Source organism: Mustela erminea, chromosome 13 (assembly GCF_009829155.1).
Source record: "Mustela erminea isolate mMusErm1 chromosome 13, mMusErm1.Pri, whole genome shotgun sequence".
Taxonomy (NCBI): domain Eukaryota; kingdom Metazoa; phylum Chordata; class Mammalia; order Carnivora; family Mustelidae; genus Mustela; species Mustela erminea.
This window is the reverse complement of record NC_045626.1, coordinates 74,365,261-74,371,346: the sequence shown is the minus strand read 5'-3', so window position 1 is coordinate 74,371,346 and position 6,086 is coordinate 74,365,261.

Below are 6,086 nucleotides of genomic sequence, written 5' to 3'. Positions count from 1 at the left end.
GATCTTGGCCTCTGGCTGATTCACTGGGAGGCTGTGAGCAAGAGCCTCCCTGCCCCCGGTGCCTGTGCCCTCATCTGGAAAGCAGTACTGGTTTCCATGAAGCAAGGGATCATGTCCGTCTTGCTGACAGTCGCGGGTCCCATTCTGGGCACTCAGTAGCCTCTTTAAAAGCACTGGTGGTGGGACGCCTGGGTGGCTCAGTTGGTTGGACGACTGCCTTCGGCTCAGGTCATGATCCTGGAGTCCCGGGATCGAGTCCCGCATCGGACTCCCAGCTCCATGGGGAGTCTGCCTCTCTCTCTGACCTTGTCCTCGTTCATGCTCTCTCTCACTGTCTGTCTCTCAAGTAAATAAATAAAATCTTTAAAAAAAAAAAAATAAATAAATAAAAAAATAAAAGCACTGGTGGAGGAGTGTCTGGGTGGATCTGTTGTTAAGCGTCTGCCTTCAGCTCAGGTCATGATCCCAGGGTCCTGGGATCAAGCTCCACATCAGGCTCCTTGCTCAGTGGCTCAGGGGGAAACCTGATTCTCCTTCTCCCACTCTCCCTGCTTCTGTGCCCTCTCTTGCTGTGCCTCTCTCTGTCAAATAAATAAGTAAAAAACTTAAAAAAAAAAAAAAAAGTACCGGTAGAACCGGAGGTAGGAGTGGGGATGGGGAGTCTGTGTGTGCTGGAGACAGAGTTTCAGTTTTAGGAGATGAAAACTCTTCCAGAAGTGGATGGTGGCGACGTTTGCATGACAGCCAGAACGTACTTCATGCCACTGACTGCACTTCAAAATGGCTTCATGTGGTGAATTCTGTTATGGGCATTTTACCACCGTAAAAAAGCAATGGTGGGGGGTGGGAGGGAGGGATGGGGGAGAGAACTACTGGTTGATTGAAAGCATGAAGGTCTGCCTTGCCAGGAAGGGGTGAGTAGGAAGAGCAAGTGAGGTGCTCAGGAGAATTTCCCGAACATGAACAAGGGCCACTGTGAGGATGTGACTGTCATTATTTTGCTGTTCTTGTCACTGGTGAAGCTCTTTGGCTTCTGTTCTGGAAGGACAAGAGACTCTTAACAGGGACAGACAGAACTTCTTGTCTTAAGGAAGGAGCAAAATCATAATGCCTTTAGCACACATAGGCTGTGGCCCAGCCCAGCCCTTTGGCCAATGCAGCTTCTGAAGTGCCCGGGGGGGAGGAGGGGCTCTGCCACCACCATGAAGGGAGGTCCTGGACTGCACCTAGGGTCTATGCATAGCAAGCACTTAGTGCCAGGCACTGGGGAGAGATCTGTGGGTCAGAGGGGTCAGCCCCAGATGGACTTCATTACACCTGGCGCACCTGTCCCCAAACCCCGTGGGGGAGGGTCAGGTATAAAAACAAGAGGTGTGCACCTCACTTGACCGTTGGCATAACTCCAATGAGGGGCCACACCTGGGTCATCTCCTAACAGCCTGGAAAGGAAGGATTCTTTTTTTTTTTTTAAGATTTTGTTTATTTATTTGACAGACAGAGATCACAAGTAGGCAGAGAGGCAGGCAGAGAGAGAGAGGAAGGGAAGCAGGCTCCCTGCTGAGTAGAGAGCCTGATGTGGGGCTGGATCCCAGGACCCTGGGATCATGACCTGAGCCGAAGGCAGAGGCTTTACCCCACTGAGGCACCCAGGTGCCCTGGGAAGGATTCTTATACCATTTTCTGGAAAGGGACACAGAGAGGCCACTTGCCTGAGATCCCACAGCTAGTAGGATTGGAACCACAGCCCGACGGATGGTCCTCAGGGTAGCAGAGTCGGTAAGGATGTGGTCTCAAAAAGATGGACAATGGTAAGTGTCAGCAAGGATGCGGAGAAACAGGGGTCCTCAAACACGGCTGGTGGAATGGGAAATAGGGCAACGACCTTGAACATCAGCTTGGCGGAGGCTCAGAATGTTAAATCTAGAGTTACCATATAAGCCAGCAACTGCACTCTGAGGGATAAAGCCAAGAGAAAAGAAAACATGCGGCCACACCAAAAACGTGAACGTGATTGTTCGTAGTGGCATTATTCACAAGAGCCAAAAATAGAGACAACTCCGATGGCCAACAGATGAACGAAACATGATGGAGCTATGCAACGGCATACGACCCAGCAATAGGAGGAGTGACATATTGACATGGATGAGCCTGGAAAAAGTGATGTTAATGAACAAAGCCAGACAGACATCAAAGGCCATGTGTTGTGTGATCGCATTAGTACGAAATGTCCAGGAGAGGCAGATCTAGACAGACAGAAAGTAAAGGAATGGTTGCCAGGGGCTGGGGAGAGGCGAGGCTTGGAGGGTGTTACCCAAGGCATCTGGGGTTTCTTCCTTTCTTCCTTCCTTTCCCTCTTTCTTTCTTTCTTTCTTTCTTTTAAAGATTTTATTTATTTGACAGAGAGATCCCAAGTAGGCAGAGAGGCAGGCAGAAAGAGGGGAAGCAGGCTCCCTGCTGAGCAGAGAGCCCGGTGTGGGGTTCGATCCCAGAATACTGAGATCTTGACCGGAGTTGAAGGCAGAATCTTAACCCACTGAGCCACCCAGGTGCCCCTGTGGTTTCTTTTTGGGTGTGATGACAGTGTTCTCAAGTTGACCAGTTGATGCACCGTGAATATAGTAAAAGCCCTAGAAAAGTGCATCTTCAACGGGTGAATTGCATAGTATGTGAAACTTATCCCAATAAAACTGTTATAGAAACAACTTTTTTTTTTTTTTTTTTTTAAAGAATGTGGTCCTGGGACGCCTGGGGGGCTCAGTCTGTTAAGCATCTCCCCTCAGCTCAAGTTATGATCTCAGGGTTCTGGGATCAAGTCCCTATATTGGGTTCCCTGCTCAGCGGGGAGTCTGCTTCTCTCTTTCTCCAGTAAAAGAAATTTAAAAAAAAAAAATCTTAAAAATAAAAAAATAAAAAGAATGTGGTCCCTGGGGCATCTGGATGCAACCGTCCCCTGTGTGTTAGCTGTGTGACCTCAGGCAGAGGTCTGATCCTCACTTTTTCCTCTACAAAATGGGGAGAGTAACCGCTCCTACCTCGCACAGTTGGGAGGATTCAACGGGTAGTGCTCTGGAGAGCAGGGCAGGGACAGGGTAGCTGCTCAGTGACTAGTCCCCAGAGGTCCCCATGCTTCCCCCACCCCGCCCAACTTCACATCCCCTGCCAAGCACCCCGACAATCACCCAATGTCCTCCCTCCTATTACTGTAACATCTTCCCCCTTGTGATTCCTTCAGGAATCTGGGTAGGTTGCCACCGCTGTTCCCATTTTACAGGTGACAGCTATGGAGCCCAGGAGAGAGTCGGCATCCCTAACACAGCCCTTCCACCCAACACTCCCAGGCAGAAACTTCTTTCCTCTCCCCGCACACCCCGTGCTGTTCCTGTCCCGTCCAATTAAATCCCCTCTTTCTCTTCACAGGCAGTGACTTAGCCCAGCCCAGCTTGGGCTTGGTTAAGGCCAAGGGCTGGGGAGCCTAGACACCAGGGCCCCCGTGAAATCGCATCTACCCCACATTTGCCAAGAAGCCGCCGAGATAGGACAGGAGCGGCTGGAGACAAAGACCCTGGTTTGTCCACCTCAGTCCCGCATATGGCCCTGACCCAGAGACTGGAGGCCCTGCCTTGCCAGACACCTTCAATGAGGCTCTTCTGGAATTCTCCCTGGGGCAGAAACCTGAGAGCAGGTGGGAAGGAAGCCCCTCCCTTCAGAGGACTGTTGCCATGGGCACAGCCACCCTCCTATGGGTGTGGTTGGGCCACCACTGCCCACTGGCATTTCAAAGATGGCCTTCCTCTGGAGTTGTGGTCATGGAGTGGGGGTGGGGGGCATGTAGGCCTTGGTGCCAGCAGGCTCTCAGTAATTCAGGGCTCCCCAACTGGGGTCCCTGGGTAGGCTGCTGGGGGTCTGTGGCGATTCCTGGAGTGATGAGTGAAATCATCACAGTGAACCTGTACTTTCTGCAGAGAGGCCCAAGGTTTTCACAAAGGCCTGGGACCCTACCTCGCTCACACATACATGTGATGAGGGCTCCATTTTCCCAGCCAGGAAGAGGCACAGGTAGGGAGAGAGGAGGTAGCCTCTTTTCTGAGTCCAGGAAAAAGACTCATGAAAATCCTTGCAAAGAGCCTTATAAACTGTGAACTGACTTTGTCACCCTCTACTCACAGAGGCTTAGGACTTCCCTTGCTTTTAAAACAAAAAGCGAAGTCACATTGGTTCCATCCCTCACTGTCCTCCCACTTTAATCTCCAGGCTCCAGCCACTCTGGCCTGACTCTGTCCTTAGACCATGCTGCTTTCTCTCCTGCCTCAGGGCCTTTGCACTAGCCGTAGCCAGCCTCATTTCATGGCTTGCTATTTTTCCCCCTTCAGATCTCAGCTCACATGTTACCTCCTTAGAGAGGCCTTCCCTGCCCTACCCCATCTATGTCTCTTCCAGCGGTCCATGAGCCCCATGGAGAGTAGGGCCTTATCTCTCTTGTCCCCAAAAGACCTCCTGAGCCAAGCTCAGGGCCTTGTGCATAGTAGGTGCTCAGCAAACAGCAGCTGAATGTCTTGCCTTCCAGATACTCCTCTCTGGGCTAGATCAAGGGCCATCTAAGGGTGACTCATCATCATAGCTCTCCTTTACCAAATACCTTCCAAGTGCCAGGCCCTGTGCTGAGTGCTTTGCCCTTGTCACGCCCTAGATGTCACAAGGAAGGACTAATGGCCCTGTGTCAGGATGTAGTGTTGATTTCGCTGGAATTCTGAATACAAATCAGGGGCTCCTTACAATGACAAGGGGTGTATACTGTTGAATGACAGAGCCAGGAGTCTCCTGATTTTACAGATGAGCAAACTGAAGCCCAGGGGGAAGAAGGAACTTGCCCAACATCCCCAGCAAATCAGCTGGGAGTGAGAAAAGCAGCCAAACTGCACGATGTTTTCGGCAGTTTTTCTACTGATCTGTTGACAGGGACCCTGCTGTGTCTTTAGGAACAAGGGGTAAGTGAACATGCTGAGGTTTAACTGCATGAGGGGCCGGGTTGCCCCTTCAGGAGCCCCTGGTTCGTATTCATAAGTTCATTGTGTTCAAATCCTGGGATGCTGTAGCACGGTAATAAATAACTACAGTCCATTTATTGAACGTGTCAGGCACGTTACAACAGAATTTTATGGACTCCGGCTAGGTACAGGGGACCCTGTCCCATTTTACAGATGCAGAAACTGAGGCTCAGAGCAGCGAGCTGGCTCCCGTGGATCACGCAGCCACACAGTTATAGAACCTGGACTTGAACCCCAAAGGTGCTGGGTGGCAGTGGCGATGGTGCTATGGGTAGTAGCAGCAGTAGTTGTCAAAGCGTATCAACAGGACACATCTCTGACACAGACGCTGTCCTGATGTCAGAACCACAAAGCATCGGCTTGAGAGGCTTCCCCAACAGTGTTCAAACGGGGCTCCTCGTGCAATCTTCGGAAGCCACCCCATCACCGGTAGAGGGGCGCGGGGCGGAGGCGGGGAGGTCCGTGCACGGTCTGGCGCGGACTCCCAGCTGTGCAGCGGCGGCGGCTCAAGGCCCACAGCGCCACCTACCGGGCCTCGTGGGAACTGCAGGCGGTCAGTGCGCAGGCGCGGGGCGCCTGGACGCGGGGCCCTAAAGTCGGGCGGGTGTCAAACTCCGGGAGCTCTATCAACGAACCCACCAAACCCAAGGAAGGAAAGAGCCCTCTCTTTTCCCATAACGCTCCGTAAATGATAAGTGGACCAACACCGGACGATTACACCGCCCAGGGCCCAACCTGAGCTGGGAACTATTACATCCCCATTGCACGGATCAGGGGACTGAGGCTCAGAGGTCTGTCGGTGGCGACTCAGCTACAGCACAGCCGGGACTCCAATGCTCAGTCACATTATCCACACCCGGGTGCGTAAATAGAGCCTTGCAGTTTTCTGTAATGCTTAGCTAAGACAGCTTTCCATATACTTCAATTGCTTTACAGATTGTAGCATTTAATTTAAAAACCTCACACCCCGTGAGGTGGGTATTAGCGTGACCTCTGTGGTCCAGAAAAGGAAACTGAGGCTCTTTTTAAGGGAGAAATGAG